Source organism: Panthera tigris, chromosome B1 (genome assembly GCF_018350195.1).
Source record: "Panthera tigris isolate Pti1 chromosome B1, P.tigris_Pti1_mat1.1, whole genome shotgun sequence".
Classification (NCBI taxonomy): Eukaryota; Metazoa; Chordata; class Mammalia; order Carnivora; family Felidae; genus Panthera; species Panthera tigris.
In genome coordinates, this window is record NC_056663.1 from 28,123,594 (window position 1) to 28,143,987 (window position 20,394).

At 38.0% G+C, this 20,394-nt stretch overlaps 1 protein-coding gene across 6 annotated transcripts in view; it reads left to right on the forward strand.

The window, feature by feature from the left end:
- Window positions 1-20,394, forward strand: part of RBPMS (RNA binding protein, mRNA processing factor) — a 166,694-nt gene that overhangs the window by 82,905 nt on the left and 63,395 nt on the right. The gene's annotated exons all lie outside the window — the stretch shown is intronic.

The window sequence follows — 20,394 nt, forward strand, 5'->3', positions numbered from 1 at the left end:
GGTTTTCCCCAAAGACATTGTGCTATAATAAATGGCTGTCAGCTGTAACTGAATAGAGATACCTGTGTTTGGTTTGTAGGCTTCTTGTCTACATATGTTTTGAGACTTGCCAGCTTTATTTTAGCAAATATTTTCCTCCTTTAGTATGCCGGGAAACAAAACGACTTAAGAGGAACCAAGCTGAGAGAAGGTGAAAGGAAGCAGCATTTGAGTTCCAGATGCTGAGGGCTGATCCTGAGGTTAAGAGTTGTAGTGAGAATTCTGGATCCACCCTGCTTCAGGCAGTCGGCCTAACTGGCTGTGAATAAGATTGATGAAAGTGGCCAAAAGGATTTAGGGTACTTCTTAAAAGGCAAGTGGCCCCTAGACTGTTGTGGTCTGAGTGTGATGGTATAGACCTTTGTGTTGCTTTGGAACCTGCAGGTGCCCCTCCCAGCTGCTCCTTTGAGCACCTGGGTGCTAAGGCGGACCATACCGAGGAAGGCTGGAGGGGAGACCTGGTGTCCTGGAGACTCCGAGGGCCAAGGCAGAGGGCCTCCAGGGGGTCTGTTTAGTCATCATAATGGTGTCATTGTGACATGATCTTGAAAGGTTTTTAACCTTTGGAAAAAATGTACACACTCTCAGATGAAATGGTTTGCTTGTTGTTCTGGAACATCTTTGGAATCCAGGAGCTCTGAGGAGCTCAGGATTTTCCTGGATTTGGATAAAGTAACCTTCTGGTGAGAAAAACTGCTTCCACACCCTGTTTGTCTTCCACAGAACAAAATGTAAACCAATTATTTATTGCATACCAGTGGTACACACTAAAATGTAAAAATTGTTTTGATTTTACCATTACATAGATATAGCCAGAATTTTCTCAATATAAACAAATTTTAAGCATATCAAAACTGATTCTGTTTAGATGGCGGTGTTCTTTCATTCTTGCCACCATGTTCTTTGTTGTTGTTCCTATAAAGGAAGTTAACAGCAGTTGAAGCTTGTTTACAGAATGGGTTTTCCATGGCTTTACTGTCTGAAGAACACTAGGCTTTTATATAAAGTGGACTTCTCTCATCTGACAGAGTTATCTGACGGTAACTTGGGAAGCACTCCAAGTGAAACAGTTCAACTTCTATTCTATTCTATGGACCTAAGGGTAACTCTTAATATTTACCTATGGATTATTGAACCTGAGCTTGCTTCTGCTCAGAGGCTGACTTATGAGTGCAGGGCATTTATTGAGCTCTTGGTTGATTTCTTTCTTGACATTTTAATTTTTATATATAAAGCATGAGAGGTCTTTGTACCTTAGAAACCATCCTGTAGTTACAGCTCTGGGAATGGAGACCTGGAAAGGATGGATGGCTCAGTCAGGAAGCATATTAAAACTGCAACTAGAAGTAAGCCTTTTGCATCTTCATCCTGTCTCCTTTGTACAACATCTTGATGCTTGCTTCGTCCATGGAATGTTGCTGTGTTTTTCCTGGTGGCGGTGACAGACTATTTAATGCATATTGTCTGGGACAAATGGTCATGATAAAGTTTGGTGTTATGTGACAATGGAGCAGGATTTCTTTTCTCTACAGAGAAAATGGGCCCGTTCAGGACAATGTACTTAATCGTGAAGCTGACACATTCTCTCTATGATCCCACATATTCTGTTTTCAGGGTCATCTTTTCTAATAGGTGAATTTAAAACATACGGTACTCCTAGCTGTTAGAAAATTTTCTCCTCTCATGTCATTTGTCCAGGCTTCTCTCACAAGCTTTTCCTCACATTCCTTTGGGGAAAAGTTCCACGTTGTAATGTTTTGTCTTATTCTACAATTGAAAAACTAAAGCCTCAGTCCAGTAAGTCTCTCTATATAGAATAGTTCACAGTGTTATGAACCACTTCTCCATGCTTCTCTTGTTGTCTTTCTCAGTCATGGTTACTGTCTGGTTATTAGTATTAATAATCAGTCTTTTCCCAAATGACTGATTTTTAAATGTGCTTTCTTCCATTTTTGGATTAAGTCATTTTGATAATTTTACAGAAAAACATGTTCACAGTGAATTAAGTGGTAACATTGAACTTTTATCAGGAGGTTATTCAAATCTTCTAAAGTAAATACATTGTATTTTGTTTTTACAGCAAAAACTCCCAACTTAAGCTAAAAATAACCCAAACCCAGACTTCCCTTCAGGTTATCTATGGTTCCATTAATCCACATGATTAGAAGCCCCATCCATTCTTTAATCTGACAGCAAAATATCTGACCTATCCTTCACCCTTTATACACGTTTGTAATTTCCATACTGGCAGTTTACTGTTTTTCATGCTGATGGAAGGGGTTGCTGATAAACCAAAGTGTCTAGTAATCTTTAGGACTTGTTTATAATTTTGGAATGTAAATCAAATATGGTGAGTAATATTGAGAGTTACCCTGGTTTAGTAAAAATTTGTGCAAGTTTTAAAAAGAAACTTAGGAAATAGAGCAGGTGTAAGGGTAAGGCCCTGAGCAGAGGTGAGAATAAGCCATCCTGGCTTCCTACCAACTGTGAAGACCCCAATATTGCCACTGTTGCCTCGCTGAAATCTTGTTTTAATAAATAAGAGTGAATTGTAGTTAACACTTCAGATCGACAGGCTTGTTGTGGTCCTTGCTTGTGTCAGTTTCCATAACAGGCATTGTCTTACTCTGGTGTTTGGGAATCACTCATCTAAAGTACAGTTGACCCTTGAACATCACAGGGATCAGGGGCTGACCACCCCTTCAGTAAAAAACAAAAACACATCAATAACTTTTGACTCCCTCAAAACTTAATATTCTACTGTTGATCAGAAGCTTTATTGATAATATAGTCAATTAACACATATTGTATGTTATATGTATTGTATATTGTATTATATGTATTGTGTATTGTATTTTTACAATAAAGTAAACTAGAGAAAAGAAATGTTAGGAAAATACATTTACAGTACTGTATTTATTAAAAAAAAGATTTTTTTTTCCATGTAAGTAGGCCCACAGAGTTCAAACCCATGTTGTTCAAGGGTCAGCCGTACCTTGACAGGTTGTGTGTGAACCTCTGGAGTATATGTGCCATTTTGTTTGAAATACCTCTTCCCCTAATTTTATATAGTTGTTACTGGGCTAGGTTTTATTATAGACTCTATTGTAAACTATTATATCAGAATTAGAGAAGTCTGATGCAATCAAACTGTACCATCACTACAATTTGCCTTCACAACTAAACATTGCCTAGATAAACACGATAATTGGCTTTCTCCCAATTATACTAGTTGATGTAAAATATCTCTAATTATCATTGTACCCCCCAAGTCTATTGGATTCTTCTTAAGTTTATTGAGATATAACTCACATAGCATACAATCCATTTGAAGTGTACAGTTCAGCGAGGCACCTGGGTGGCTCAGTGGGTCAAGCATCTGACTTAGGCTCAGGCTATCATCTCGCAGTTCCTGAGTTGAAGCCCTGCATTGGGCTCTCTGCTGTCAGCTCAGAGCCCGTTTCGGATCCTGTGTCTCCCTCTGTCTCTCTGCCCTTCCCCTGTTTGCGCTCTTCCTCAAAAATAATTAACTATTAAAAACGCGCTTAAAAATTGTGCAATTCAATGAGTTTTGATGTCATTCTTAAAATTATACTTAAAATTTTGCCATCTTAGTGATTTTTTAAGTGCACAATTCAGTGGCGTATAATTACATTCACCGTGTTGTGCAGCTATCACCGATATCTGTTTGCAAAACTTTTTCATCATCCCAAACTGTGTAACTGTTAATCAGCACTTCCCAATTTTTCCTTCTAGCCACTGGTTAACCTCTAGTTTATTTTCGGTCTCTAGCCTATTCTGGATATTCGTCCTTTTTGTGTTTGGCTTCTTTCACTTAGTGTAATGTTTTCAAAATTCATCCATGTTGTAGCCTATGTCAGAGCATCGTTCCTTTTTTGGCTGATATATTGTTATATGGGTCTGCCATCTTTTATTTATCCATTCATCTGTCGATGTTTGCTTAGGTTATTTTCACCCTTTTGCTCTTGTGAATAATGAACGCTTCAGTGAACATTGGTGTACAAGTATCTGTTTGAGTCTCTCTTTTCAGTTACATTAGCTATACACCTAGGAGTAAAATTGCTGACTCATATGGTAATTTTATCTTCCACTTTTTGAGGAACTTCCAAACCTTTCCATAGTAACTGCACCATTTGAAACTCCCCCCCAGTTATGTATATGGGATTCCAATTTCTCCATATCCTCCCCAATACTTGTTTTTTAAATTAGGATCATCCTAGTAGGTATGAAGTGGTGATTGGGTTCTTGATAAATGCTTTTTGACTGATTTCCATAGATTTGGGTTCTTTTGGAATCCTACCTGACAGAAACTTTCTTTTAACAGGGATTAGTAACATTTCTGTGATGTCAATTCTAATCAATAGAACTGTGTTACCATTAAATAGCTTAGTTTACCTGTTGATAAAAGAAGGGTAGGAAAAAACCCCAACCTTTACATGATTCAACCTTAATAATTTAAGACTTAGGATTTGTGCTCTTTTATGTACAGTATGCAAGACAAAAAGGAATGGTATTTTCTCAAGGTCTAAAAAGACCTTGGAATAGAAATTAAAAAGCAGTTTGGTTTTGAAGAGGAAAAGTGCAGTCATGCAGACTTACAGTGCAAAGAAGCCTTAATAAAGAGAAAATGAAGAGAAATTGAGGGTATGTAGTATTAAATTCTTAATGATTGAAGAAATTTATCAGTTCAGTAGCGGGTATGGTAAAAAGAATTTTTAGGAAAATCTTTAATTTCTAAGAAAGCATGTTGAAAAGGTACTTGATACTGTCACATGTTGAGAAAACAGCCCATCTAATCCAGGGAAACTTTTGCTTTTCCATCCACATAAATTCCCGGCATTGAAGTAAACACTATGGTTATTTATATCACAGTGATTCCAGCCTTGTACACAATTTCAATTTTGTTGAATAGCTTTAGCTCTCCAACTATCGAATTACCAAACAGTATGGCATTAATGAATCCGTTAGTTCTATACCAGACTCCTCCTCATACACAGGGATATTATTCACTTCCAAAAGTGTTAAAAGGAAATCAAGCCAAAACACTTGTAGATGTTCTAAATGTGAACCTCTACTAGGAGTATACTTTCTTAGTGAAAAGATGTGGCCATAAAGTGCTGGTACAGACTCTGAGTACTGAGGGACACCAGGGCAGTCAAGATAGGCACTGGTCGCACAAAGATATTTTGGCTTTGGTTTGACAGAAGTCTGGACAACAGTCTCTGTTTCCTGTATCACAGGTTTTCCTGATAGGTTGTGCAAGTTAGGACTTTTGATCTTAATATTTGTACAGCTTGTGAGTTAGGTGAATTATTTCCACTAAACAAAAGTTTTCACAAACACAAGCATCCAGATGGTGTATTTCAGCTCCCCCTCACCAAGCACTATGTCAATATGTTTCTTATCAGTTTTAAAATTTTCTCCCTAAATTTCTCTTTGTCTATTGCTCAATATGGTTGAAGAGGCCCAATTAGTGTGATCCCAGCTGGGACTTTTGGATGGGAAATATGCAAGGCTGCCAGATGAGATCATGAGTCCGATCTAATGTTTATCTGTTAAATCTGTTTATAACTGCTTACTCTTGACTTGCAAAGTTCTAAGGCAGCCATTTGACGTCACTGGGTTTGGGACTATGTCTGTGCCGGTCAGTATAGAGTTGCTGTGATGCAGGGTTATTGGACTCTTGTCTTTTTTCTCAACCCCGTGCACTTTGGGACTTGACAAACACTCAATCCAGCTAGCCCCATCAAAAAAATTTGAGATAGGTTCTCCACAAAAGTTACATCACCAAAAGTGACTCATAACCCAAATACAATGTAAAAAAGTAAAAATAGTAAATGATTGTTTAATAAGTTCTAGAATCTGTCAGATTATTTTTCTGTGCTTTTCTCAACGGTGGTCCTGCATTTTTGGGTTGTTATAAAACCTTAGGATGGTACAGCACATAATTTAAAAATTGTTCTGAAAAACAACTAATGAAGATGAATGCAAGGAATTTGTTAAATTTCTAATTAGAGTCTTTGCCTGAAGAAAAGTAGGTTATTTAAATCTATTAAGCATTCACATAAGAAACTGGACAATACAATGCTACTAAAAGAAATCCTAAGAAATGTAGGGCCACCTGGGTGGCTCAGTCAGTTAAGCAGTCGACTTTGGCTCAGGTCATGATCTCACGGTTCGTGGGTTCAAGCCCCACCTCCGGGCTCCGGGCTGACAGCTCGGAGCATGGAGCCTGCTTCAGATTCTGTGTCTCCCTTTCTCTCTGCCCCCTCCCCTGCTCTTTAAAAAATGTTTTTTAAAAAATGCTAAGAAACGTTAACATCATCCCCAAAGGAAACAAGCAGGAAGAGCCACTGATTCTCACATATAAACTGATTTATATTCCAGTGATAAGTATGTGTGGAAATCTCAAGTTCATCAGCTATCACATGGCTATGTGAAACAGCCCTCAGACTTTGCATTGCAGCCTTTTCTGAGGACCTAACTTGTTTAAACTTAAACTCCCTTTTAAATAGCTATTTCGTATTGACCTATCTCCATGGTTCTTCAGATGATTCAGAAATGTTGAGAATCTATTTGCCTCTTTTGTAAATGTAAGTAGAAAATAAAGTTAGTGTTTATGGAACACGAAGTGCAAAGAATGAGTGATTTGCTAGGACTCTTGCTAAGAAGCTGGGCCAGTTTTAGAGTGAAAGCTCTCTAGGCCATTCACATTGCTGATTTTTCTGCAGTGCAGCACATTTTGGCCCCTGAAATCCACTCTTTATTGTAAAATCACTTTTTATTTTTTAGTGAATGATCATACCATCCTAATGACTAGGGGTTACAGAGCTTCCACACTGGCTTAATCTTTCTGAAATTCTGCACAGATTTTAACTTTTGGCCCACAAAGCTTTTGTCTTACTGTATAACTGGAATGCTTCAGAACATTTTAAAGACTTGGGGAGTAGGGATGGGGCTTGACCCCCCTCCCCCCCTTAAAGTGGAATAGAGTGTTTTGACAAGACATTTGTCAATGGCTATATTCTTATTTCCTCACAAGTACATACATTATGAGTTATTTTCTTTCTTTATAATTAGTGTAGCCTTTTCATGCCATTTTAATGGGTATTTAATAATTATTATATAGGAACATTAAAATCTTTAAAATTACAGAACCATAATAGTCAAGGACTTTTATGTACATAAAAATAAAGGGGAGGAGAAATAGAGTAAATGCTTCTGGAATATGAAGATAGATAGCTATATAACCTGCATTGTAAATATGGGATTAGGAGAAATAAGAAATAGTTCTAATGAACATGATTATACGGACTAATCTACAATCTTAAAAATAATACTGTCTCAAAATGCTAATATTTATACAAAAATAAACCATGAAAGATACTTTTAGGACTAAAATTTCTAAAAATGTAGTAAATTTCAATAGAGAATTATTGAAAAATTAAGTGGTACCTAGAGTTACCCGGACATTGAATAGAAGGATCTAAGTTTTTGTTTTCTAGCCGTTGTGGGGCAAGTTAATTTTAAAGATTAATGTTTTAAAATTTAAAATTAAAAGATCTAAATAATTCCCCTAGAGAATGCAGTTGTGTAGAAAATTTCTAGTGTAAACTAGTAACCATTGGTTCTCTTGTATTTTGAATCATTTTTAATCCATTTTGTCCTTTATTTGCCTTACGTAAACCATCGCTCAAAAGTAAATGGATGAATAAATACACAGGACTTAAAGAATAAATTTGGAAACATATTATGGGAAATGAAAATAAGTTTAAATGGAAAGGAATTCATGTTCTCAAGCAGGGTAGTTTATAATAAAGGAGCAAAAACAGGCAGAGTATAATATAAAGTGTTACTGTACTTTCAAAAGCATGAATAAAAATCAGAATTCACACAATATTACAGTATAATTTTTCATAGAATTTTAATATTCATATAGAAGGCCAATGTAATTGTGCAAATGAACATTGAACAGAAGGCAGAAGAAACTGTTGAGGGTTACAGGTCCTGGCTACACCTCAATGAAAAAAAGCAAACAACAAGGTTATGAAAGAATCAGGCTGTTTACACATCTTAGAATGCTAAATAAATGAAAACCCTAATGGAGGAAACCTTTTTAGGTTTAGAAAGGTCCTACCTAACTAGTAGGAAGATGTTGACTTTTCCAGCACTTTACCATGTCATCTTAGTTTATCTGTAGGGGTGTTCACCAAAATACTAAAAACCTACTGTGTATTTGGTAGGGTAGTTCTGTGTATTTCTGTAGAACATTAAGTGTTACTGTGTTGGTACCTGTGAAAAGGTGCCTAAATCTCTAAATTGAGACTGAGAGAGGAGAACAGAAAGTTGCTTCTTGGTAACCAGTTATCATGTCTGAGAGACTTTCTAGTCAAAGGCAGTGTAATAAAAGTGTCAGTCAAGCTGACCTGGTTCAAATCCAGATTCTGCCACTTACTGATTCAAGACCCTCCTCTGGACCGCAGTTTTCCTCCCATTAATATTCTGTTGATAGTACTTATCTCAAAGGGCATAAGGATCAAAGTAAATGCGATAGATAATTTTAAAGCCACTCGCACTCAATAATAGTAAGAATTCTGGTAATTAATGTGGATGATGATCTTCACAAAGGACTGGTTTTCATTCCTTAAGCCCCCTTTGCTACAGTCTGATTTTAAAATAATGTCTGTAGAATCCCAAATTCCACTAGATTCAGAGTAGTTCTGAAGACTTATTTGTATTATAATTAACAGTAAATTGATTATCAGTCCTTTCTTGGAGCTTTTTTGGGAAACAGAGTTGCAATATGGTCCTTAATATTCTCAAGCCTTCAAAATATTGCAAGCCCAACCAATGCCCCCCCCTCCTTTTGTCCATTTCAGGTTCCAGTTGAATCTGTTTAAAACCAAAGACCCCACATCCATTCCATATAAATTCTTTATTTAGCAGCCAGTGAGATTCCTTAGTTAATTGTCAGACAAGCCTTTTTGCAGAGAGGTTTAGCCTCAGCCTTGTTAGATCACCAGTAAATGGCCTGAGGTAGTGCGTTAGAACAGTGGCAGAGCACTGATTTAAGTTGCTCAGAGGTGAGATCAGTTTTGACCTATTTTAGTTCTGTTCTCAGTGCAGCGCAGGAAGTACTTTGCAATGAACTTCTGAAGTTTGGACTTGTTTACATTCTTTCTTACTAACTTGTGCCTAAGCCCCAAACTCTTGGTTGGAAAGAGAGCTTGCAAGGAAGGTCTGTGCTAGATAGTTTTTTCAAAAACCAGTTTAAGGAGCAAATGCTCCTCTCTTTTCTTATTTCTATATTTTTACTGTATTCATCAGAAAATAGATTTTTTTCCCACCCATGAATTGATTTATCTGTAGTGGTTTTTTTTTTTTTTAACTTTTTTTTAATGTTTATTTTTGAGAGAGACAGAGTGGGGAGGGGCAGAGAGAGAGGGAGACACCAAATCTGAAGCAGGCTCCAGGCCCGACGTGGGACTCGAACTCACGGACTGTGAGATTATGACCTGAGCCGAAGTTGGACGCTTCCCCAACTGAGCCACCCAGGTGCCTCTGTAGTGGTATTAATATGTGACTTTGAGAACCAAATAATTTATTAGTATAGATGGCACTCATTTTTGCCCCCAGTAAAGTTGATTTCCAAAAATACTTATTTTTAAATGTAATACAACCTTCCTAAAGAATTGCTGTTATCCTGTTATGCAGCTTAAAAATCAGTAACACCTATGTACACGTTTTCTACTTCCTATTGGTATTTAGTTTTAAGATGACCTAAACTTGGTTGTGCATAGGTTATGCATACATCATGTAGGAGATGCCCCTGGATCTTGTTGACGGGAGGAGTGTTCATTGATGAAAAACTGGAAAGTAGGAACAAGGCTATAAAAATATACTTGGAGGCCTGTTGTGGGCTGTTGTGTCTGATCTTTAAATGGAAGTCTTTCCAAAATGGTTTTGGAAAGTTGAGGCAATGGTCTTTTCAGTTGTAGAGTTTGTTTATATATCGGCACTTGTTTTCCCTCTCCTCCCTCCATCTCTTTTGTTTCTTCTGCATCAGCCACTAATAAAGGTTCAAAGTAAACTTTGCAGAATGATCCTTAAAGAAGATACAGAATGTTAAGCTGGCTCTTCAAATGATCCAACAAGCACTTCAGGTCAACCTAAAAGAAGAATGTGTTAAATGTATTTTCTTAGTCTGCCTACCTTACAAGTAGGACTTACTCTTCATATGCTTTTGTATATAGACGAAGAATACTTGGTTTTTAGAACTCTAAGATTCATTATATTGCACAGTGTTAATCATCTAAGAGTTCATAAGGTATTTTGATACAAACCCACACACATCTATTGTCTCATTTTGCCTGGCATGTGCCTAATATGTGTTAGAGAAGCAGGGTGGTCTCCTTCTTTTCAATGATTAGAAGATTAGTTTGTAATTAGTATGATTGCCTTTTCCTAAACTGACCTGGTTTAGTAATACAAACTATGGCTAAGAATAGGGTTGTGATTTCTTTTATTGGCTTTATTGTTTAGGTTTTTTCCTCCATGCCAAACTCACTGATTGAAGCCTATGATCTGGACTTTACAGAAACCATATTACCTAGAAATCCTGTACACTGACGCACATTATGTTTTATGACTCAAGTTTTTGTTATGATAGCCATAAGGCTCTGGACAAGTACTTGTGGGAAGTGCTTGTGGGACGGACTTGGTTGAGGCAGAACGTCTTTATTTCCCAAATGAGTGAAGCTAACCATTAAAAATCTGAGGAGTGGAGCAACAAACATCAGACTGGATTGTAACAGGCCAACATGAAGCAGATGTGGACCATCACAAGTTTGTTTTGATATTCTTTCAAGATACTGTCTGGGTCAAACCCTTAACTAGATGAAGATACTACCTAGGATCTGCTTCCTTTCAAGCTTTCACTGGTAGTGTCATTTGTTGAGTGGCTTCGTTCAGCAGGTAGTGAGAGTAAAAGATGGTCCTGTAGCTGCTGCCTTTCCCCCTGCAAAGGGAGGAGAGGGGATGGTTTACCGGTGTAGTCATCCCGATCATGAGAACTTGGGGCGGTGTGGTATTAGGACTATACGGTGACGGGGACAGCTAGCAGCACCAGCCGCATCTGGTGTTCGTGTGTGAAGGGTTCTAAAAAGTGCCTTTTTCTCTACCAGAGCAGTTGACCTCTGTTTACCTTCAAAGTCCTCAGAGTGAAAATATTAATGTCAGGATTCCTGAAGGAAAGGATACCTTCTGCACTCTGGCCTATGTTTCTTTCCACATAACATTATCTATTTCAAAGCATCACTGTAAAATACTGCTTTAGTGGGTAACTGTGCTTGAAGTGGAGACCTCCCCTTCCTAACATTGTCAGGGCCCAGGTCTTTCGATCATCCTTTTTAGGACAGTTTGAGAACATAGTGGCAAAAGTTCAAACAATCATGCCCTCTCAACCCTTTGGAAAATAAACTCTGTTTGACTCTGATTCTGTTGACATATTTAAGATGGAGTTTATAGCTTCTTCAAAGACCCTGTCATGACTTTACAGTCATCCTATACAAAGCAGATTCTCCTAGGGCATGGTTATGTACACAGGGGGTGGCTGGCTAACAAAAAGTGTGCATTAGTGGAAAAGAAATAAATTTAGCTGGGGTGGATGGTCCAGATGGAGTCCCAGATACCTCTGAAGTACTTCTACCTGCTTCTCTCAGAAAGTAGATCCAGTCTCTGCAGTTAGCAGTCAGTCCCCCAAAAGGTACTCACATTATGTGAACTAACAGAAATGGGCAAGAGGAAGAGGACAGGCATCAGCTCCCTGCTGGGGGTGGGAGGGGGGGAAGGGTGGTTGGGGGAAATGAAACCAGGTGGAATAAAAGAATAATTCAAAATTACATAGTACTAGCTTGGACAAGAGCTCAGATAATCCTGTTTTGTCCAGTCGTGAGAATCCCACAGTTGTGTATGAATCTCCTCTTTTAAGAGTGGGGGAAGCACCTTTCCAGAAATAACAAAGGAGAAGAAATCCTTATCAATCCATAGTGGTAGCTCCTTAGCTGGTGAGCACTGGGCCACAGGAGTGTTTATCATATGCTAAACCTTAACCATTGACACAACTTTTTTCTTTTTTTCTCTTTTAAATGTTTATTTTTGAGAGAGAGCGAGCAGAGACAGAATCTGAAGCAGGCTCCAGGCTGTCAACACAGAGCCCAATGCAGGGCTTGAATTCACAAACCTGAGATCATGACCTGAACCAAAGTCAGATGCTTAACTGACGGACCCACCCAGGCGCGCCAACACAGCTATTTTCTTAAAAGCAACTCTATGAGATGAGGACAGTTTTCATTTCCAGTTGTGATAGCTGAGGAAACTGAGGTACAGAAGGGTTCAGCAACATAACCAAGATCAGCAACGGAGGTAGATTTGAATGCAGGCCGACTCCAAAGCATACTCCTAACTGTAGCAATTTAAGCCTCTTACTTGGGAGGAGATTCCACCCAAAATTGGTTATGACCTTCATTTGGGGTGCTCTTTTGTATTTGTCACTATAACTATAGCTGATATTTCTGGGAACCTTTTTTTTTTTTTTCTTGGCTTCCTTCACCAGTAAAGGGAAGGGGGCCCACCAGGACCATCTTCTCCTAGTTCTTATCTAGTCCTGGATTTGAGGGAATAGAAACAAGGTTTTCCTCCTTTTGTTATTGGGGCATGTCCATCCTTTACTTTGTGCATTTTGCCATAGGAGTCTGGCTTAGTGAGAGAGTGTGAGTTTGCATGCTGCACTTTATTGAAATGAATAAAAATGATGCCAACAATAAAACCTGTATTCTAGGAAGTGGCCTAGTCAACTAGGAAATACTATTAAAATCCTTTTATTCCAGACCCAGGATGCCTACTGAAGGATGATACTGGGTTTCTCTCCTGTGGCCAGGCTGACTGATTCTGTTAGAACACCGAGAACTGAGCTTGTCACATGTTACCTGGGGAGAAATTACATAGGCTAAAAATCAAGGATAAACCTCTAGAGACATTCCAGACTGGGTGTGGACACGTATTCCTTTGTCACTAAGACTTTCAAAACAGGTTAGTGTCATTGTGTTTTATGGAACATCTGGTTTAGAAACAAAATTATACAAAAAAAAATTTTTTTCCCAAGGCGCTAAAAACAAGGATAAATGGCCTCTAAAAACCTCATATTCACTTGGAAGACTGTTCTAGTAGGCATGGAGCAGGGAATTGTCTGTACCTGGATGCATAGCTCAGCTTCAACCCAAGGGCCACATATACCTACAGAGAGCCCTGGGAGAGGGGTCGCTTTATTCAGGTATGATCCAGATATATTGCCAATGGAGAGGGACCCCTTCTTTTCAAATGAGTGTTTAGGCAAGGAGGACAGTGAGTAATAAGTCAGTGTATTCTAAGGTAAATCCACAGCAAAGATTTTGAGGTAGTTGGATTAAGAAAAAGAACAAGGCATAATTGCTCAGTTTCTCAATAGGCAGTGACCCAGCAGCATGGGCTGTTGTGTTAACAGTCCTGATGTTTCTGCAAGCAATGCCCTATTTAGGGAAAGTATGAAATATGGTTCACATGTGATAGATTCTTCTCCTCACTTGTTCATTCCTTGTGGGATCCCACATCTACCTAAATTTCAACACAGTGGAAACTGAACAACAACCTCCATTATTTTCAGAAAATAATGCAGTCTTTGTAAGATAAAGAACTTCACAGAACTGTAATGTACACGTGTACACAATCATGGGGATCAGAAAATTGAATTCTGGATTCTCCCAGTCAGCTATGAATTTAGGTGGATTACATGACCTTTCTGGATCTTAATTTCTTCATCTGTGTTGGGGAAGATACTGGCATTTTGGGTGAGACTGTATTTATATTGTATCAGACTGCCCTTGTAGTAGAATTCTAACATCCTTGCCTCCTTCCCACTGAATTCCAGTATGGTCTTAAGTCTCGTAACAGCCCCAAAACACTCTCACACGTTACCAAGTCTCCCTAAAGAGCTGGGGAGTGGGTGGGGGACAGGGGCAGTGAGGAGCATTACCCATGATTGAAAACTACTAGATTAGGTGGTCCCAAAAATTAAGTCCTAAAATTCTATGAATTTCATGCTTTATGTAGATAGCTCTCCACTAAGCATCAGAGAACCTGACCCAGACCTCTTCTAGCAACCTGCTTCTTGCGATCTTTACTCAGACAATTGTGGTCTTTTTACATTTTATAAATGGTAATTACATTTTATAAATGGTAAAAAAAAAAAAAAATTCGTAGTTTTCAGAAACGATACGTTGGAAGAAATTTTTGAAATTGTGACATTCATTTTTCCCCCACACTCCTATTTCCTTTTTCCAGTCATCTTTTCTATTTATATTTATTACATGCAACTCTTGAACTTCCCTCCACACTTTTTTTCTGAGCTTCGTCCCCAGAACAGATTACCTAGATAGATGAATGTTTCTTTTTGGCTTATCTTAAGTCATTTTAAGGCTCCAGCTGAATGTATTGTTTTCAGACTCCTAGGGAAACTTTTGCATGTCCCTTGCCTCGAGTCTGTTTCTAATCTGAGTATTTTATGCTGCTTGTAGAAGAGAAAACTGACAATACTCAGAAAACTGTAAATATATTTTGGTCCCCTCAGACTTCAGAATATCTTTAAAGTATGTATTTACCTCCTCCTATCTGGCAGGAATGACCTGTCAATTTTTAGAAAACAGTTTGTATTTCTAACTTTTGTTTTTAACTTCTAAAAGGTAAAAGTTAATTCTTTCAACTTCATTTTTTTTTTTTATGTTGAAAGATTTGTGGTCCTAAGATTATTTCCTGTAGCCAAATGCTCTTTGAAAATAGGAGGCTTTTATTCTTAGCCCTCTTTATAAAATGTTTTAAAATGTAACAGCATGGATAAATGCAGTGAGATACCACTTCACATCTATTAGGATGCCTAAAATAAAAAGGCAATAACCAGTGTAGAGGAAGGTGTGAGAAAGTTGGGCCACTCCATCATTGGTCATGGGGTTGAAATGGTATAGCCACTTCGAAAAACAGCTCCACAGTTCTTCAAAAATGTTAACATAGAGTTACCACATGATTCAGCAATTCTACTCTTAAAGAATTGTATCCACACAAAAACTTATACACAAGTGTTTATAGCGGCCAAAAAAGTGGAAACAACCCAGCGTGCATCAACCGATAAAAGGATAAACAAAATACAGTTTATTCGTACGATAGATTATTATGAAACAGTAAAAATGAAGTTCTCCTTCATGTGGTATAATATACCTCACGTGGTATAATATGGATGAACTTTGGAAAACGTTATTCTGTGTGAAAGAAGCCAGTCCCAAAGGACCATGTATTGTGCGGTTCCATTTATATGAAATGCTCTGAATGTAGGCACATTCAGATACTGAAAGTAGATTCCTGGTTGGAGGGTTGAGGGGAGAGAGGAATGAGTGACTGATGATGGATACAGAGTTTCTTTTGGGGGCTATGAAAATGTACTAAGCTCTGTAGTGATGATGGTTGTCCAAGTCTGTGACTATATGAAAACCCATTGAATTGTACCCAAGAGGGTGAATTTAGGGTTGTAAATTATATTTCATAAAGCTATTAAGAAAAGCATATGATATTCTAATAAGTTTCAGAATAGCATTTAATTTTTAGTTAAATTAACATTAAATAGAAACCGAAGTCATAAATAAAATAGATTCCAATATTGGGTTATTTAGAAAGAAAGGACTCGAATACATTTTGTGGTGGGATGAAAAATCGTTCTAATGTAGTATAGTATAATTAAGCCACTTCCAGCTTGTCCATCTCTTGGCCATATCTTCCCCCACATACCATGATGACTGGAAATCTTTGGAGTACAACGTTTAGGTAATAAGAATCATTCTCTCATTTATTTATCAGCTTGTCCTACTTATTAGCTTCTTTATCAGCTTGTTCTTGTAGCAGTGGAAACTGGTTTTGGAGCACTAAATTTTGGAAGAAGCCAAAAGATTGCTGAGAAAATGGATAGTTACTAATACTCTACCACATCTGTGATCTCAATAAATTAGAATATGAATGCTTTACAAAGCTTATACCTCATCTCTATTATGGTGTATGCCAGTCTCTCGTTACTCCTGAGAATTAAATTGGTTCTTCTTCTCCATAGATACTGTTTAATGTACTGCTGTTTACAGACATGAGCAATCTTCAGCTTCTCTGTTTGATCTTGAAAATTTCGAAGGAACTCAATCCCCCCCTCCCCATGCCCCCCGCCATCCCCACCACCCCATGCCCTGGTCCCACCATACAGATTTCCTCTGGCTTGTGGTATAATAATCATTACCTTCAAAAAGAGAAATGAAAGCATAAAGAGGTATAACTGAGGCTCAGTGAGGATGGCCAGCAGTGGAGACCAGGTAGATCAGCTACCACCTGGTGGAGCTCTGAGTCTCAGAGTTTATTACAGCAGGTTATGACGTAGCTCTGAAGATTTATTGGGGTCACTGCTTGGGTAAACCTGAAGAGGAACATCAGAACTCCAGCTCTCAGATCTGTGGTTTGGTACCAGAAACCAAGATAAGGAGGGAGGTGTGGAGTGGGGAGAAGACGACAAGATCCAGGTACCGAGATTAGATTATGAGGTCAGAGAGCGGTAACTACTAAGTTTGACCTTAATTTGAGCTCCTTTCCTCTGGTTTCTTATTTCCTGGACACAAGATGGGGGTTTCACTGACTTCGTTTGTGAAGGTCAGAAGTTTCTCAAGGCTATGGAAGAACTGAGCAGATTGTTACAAAAGAAAATGGATTTTTAGGCACTGAGGTTTTATTGTATGTATAGTTTCTGGTGACAGATTATTCTCCTTCTGTATTAGCAAGTCTGAATGAATTGGTTAAAACCTGTAACTTAACAGGCATTTGTTTCTCCTTTTCCACACAGACGCCTGGCTGGGCAGGGTTTTCTTGATGCCCCACATTCCTTTAGAGCAGAAGTGGGTCTTCATTTGGAGTTGGGTGTGGAGAAAGGAGCAGTAAAAAACTTACTAGAATCAAACAGGAATCTCTTTTGAGCATATGAAGTTGAATCTTACTAAATTGTTGCTACTTTATTAGTTGTCTTTGACCAAAAAAAAACCAAAAACACAAAGATGTTTTATCTGATCTAATACATCCAATACAGATCCGATCCGATCCACTGGATTACTTGGTCTGAAAGGGGTATATGTGAAATGCCTAGGAGATTCTGATAGGAAATGACCTTTTTTTTTTTTTTTTTTTTTTAAATAACTGGGTTACTTGTGACTGTCCTCCAGAGGAGAGCAGCATCCACTGACCATGGAATGAGTGGTAGAGGGGGCCTGTTACTTGCCAGTGGTTTTCATATCATTCACTGAATGGAATAATCTTAAAACACTTGATGAATTTGTCTGTATTGGGACTTTGTAAAGGCTTTCAGGCTGCGACTCACCAGGAGAAACCAGGCATTGAACACAGTTCAGCCTTGAGAATGTTCCCTCCCCCGGCTTCAGGCCATGAACTTCACCGACCTTTTATAAAAGCAGCGGTGTTGATTACAGCAATTTTAGCTCCAGTTATCTTTACCCTTCCTTTCTCTTGCCCCCTTTTAAAAACATTCAACATATTTCAGTTAGAAGTTGAAAACTAAAAATTAACTACAATAAATTTAATTAGAAATGTTTGGTTATTTAAATGCTTTCTTTTAAAGGTTCAGTATATCAGGAAGTCATAACAGGTGGCAGGGGGATGTTAAAATGCTAGGTCCTCTGCTTTTTGGCCTGCATATATAAAATTGATGAGTGGGTTGTTGAATCAACTTTAACTTAAGTGGTAAAAACAGTTAACCTGCTATGAATACATAGATAAAATAAAATACCAAAATAAGTGAATCTGACTGTATTTCAGATGAGTAATATAATCACACTGAAGGTGGGAGGGAATGGAGAGAACTTACCCAAATAATTCTTGAATATACGTACTGGCCATATACTTTTAGACTAAAGGTCAAAAAGAACTGTAAATATTGAACTTTAGTTATAACAGGTTTGTTTTTATGTTAATACTATTATAGCAATTCTGACAATACTTAGTGTGCCTTCCTGTATTGAGCAAATAAGTAAATGTATAGTGGATAATCTCTCTAGGATGCAGTGGAGGAGTTAGAAATATGGAAAGGGAAGACTAGAATTAACCCAGTGGTGTTAGGTTGGGATTGGTGCTGTCAGTACAAACTTGTCTTTTTAATATATCTGAATAGATGTAGAGAAATAGATACAGATGTGAAAATTGTGTGTGTGAGTATGTGTACGTACATACAAATCTGGGACAATCTGAGTACCAAAACAAATAGTAATTATAAATTATAAAATCAAATAAGCTATGAATCAGTACTGATATGAGTGAACAAATAAATGAATGAATAATAAATGGAGCATAAGAGCTTTTCCTTAGAGTATAAAATAAATATTGAAGGAATGATGAGATTAGCAAATCACCATTTGGCAACTGCAATAGTAATGATTGCCCCAGGTAAGAGTTTTCAATAGATGTTAAAACTAGTAGGTGAAAGTTTAATAGAAACCTGATATTTATATAGTCTCAAGTATCTCCCTATGAGATCTTTATAAAAAAAAAAAAAAAGTAACCTTACTAGTGGAGAAACTTGGCAAGTGATCAGAGTTATCACTAGTAATGGGACAAAAATGACATCATGTACCTCCTGATATGGTGCACTGAGAATGACACATCTCTTCTGTGATATTCCTGCCAAAAATGCATAACCTGAATCTAATCAAGAAACAAATCAGATAAGCCCAAATTGAGGGACATTCAACAAAATAGCCTGTACTCCTAAAAAAAAAAAAAAAAAAGTCAAGGTCTCAGAAGACAAGGACAAAGGAAGATATTCCAGGAGAGTTAAAGAGATGACCGCTAAATGCTGTGTATGATTCTGGACTAGATCCTGGATCAGGAAAACAGATAATCTTTGCTTTTGGGAAATCTAACTGTAAAGGGTAAAGGGGCATCGTGCTTCAATTTACTCTTCTACAGTTCAGGGAGGAAACAAAATTATGTGGAGGAAATCTAGGCAAAGAGCATATGGGAATTCTTTGTACTACATCTGCAACTTTTCTATAAATCTGAAGTTACTTGAAAATATTTTTAAAAAAATAACACACTAATATAGCTGGTTGAGTGCTGTGTGCTAGGATGTCTTGTATTGGTTCTGCTCTGCCTCTTGTAGCACTCCCTGGAAAATCCCTTCTGTGAGCTCTCTTCCTTTCTTCTTTTTAATCTATCAGATGTATAACTTTAAACGTATTTGTAAGAAACTTACAGTACAAAACAGATGTTTTCTTCCCGCTGTCACCACCAGAGTTACCACTATTAACAGGTTAGTTGGTTTCACCATGAACATTCATGGGCTTACACAGATAAAGTGTTCACATACAAATATATAATCTCCTCTCCCCACCCCCAGATCCATTAAACATTGTTGACAATCTTTTTTTTTTTTTTTTTTTTAACCTTCTGTTGCTCTGGACATCTGTGTGTGTGTGTGTGTGTGTGTGTGTGTGTGTGTGTGTGTGTGTGTGTATACACGTACATACAGATTTGCCTCATTATTTACCAGTATTTTTTCTAAATAATGAGTGTTTTCATTGTCCCTTAAACTCTTCGTCAAGAACTGACAAACTGACTTACTTTAATAGTACTATTTGTAAAGATACTGGGATAGCTGGTAGCTTACAGATTTGAAGGTTGTACCAAATAAGACTCTGTCAGGCATCAGGAGGGCTCTGAAGACCTCACTCAGTGACGGGAATTTGGAGACTTTTTCTGGAGGAAGAGACCGTTATGGTGACTTAACGCCAGCCCACCTCCATTTTCTATGTTTCTAATATGTAAGGTTGAAATCCTCAGAAGAAAAAAACACATATGGTCACTTTGGACAGCATCTGTCCCTTGAATAGTCAGAGCTGTTGCTAAGGATGTAAGGGCTCAGCAGACATTGGCCTCTGGGTGCCCTCCCAGAGAAGGACCAGCAAGCCAAGCAGCCATCCCAGAGACCCTCTCTTTCCAGGTCTGTTCTAACTGCTTCATGTCTGGTCTGTTCCAGTGTCTGCTTTCACTTCAGCTGCCCTTTCACTACTGGAGTTACCCTCCACTACAGTGATTCTCAAATAGTCCTATACAAGCAGCATTAGCATCAGCTTGGGAACTTGTTAGAAATGCAGATTCTCAGGTCCCATCCTAAACCTATTGAATCAAACTCTGGAGGTGTGAGACTCTGTTGTTAGG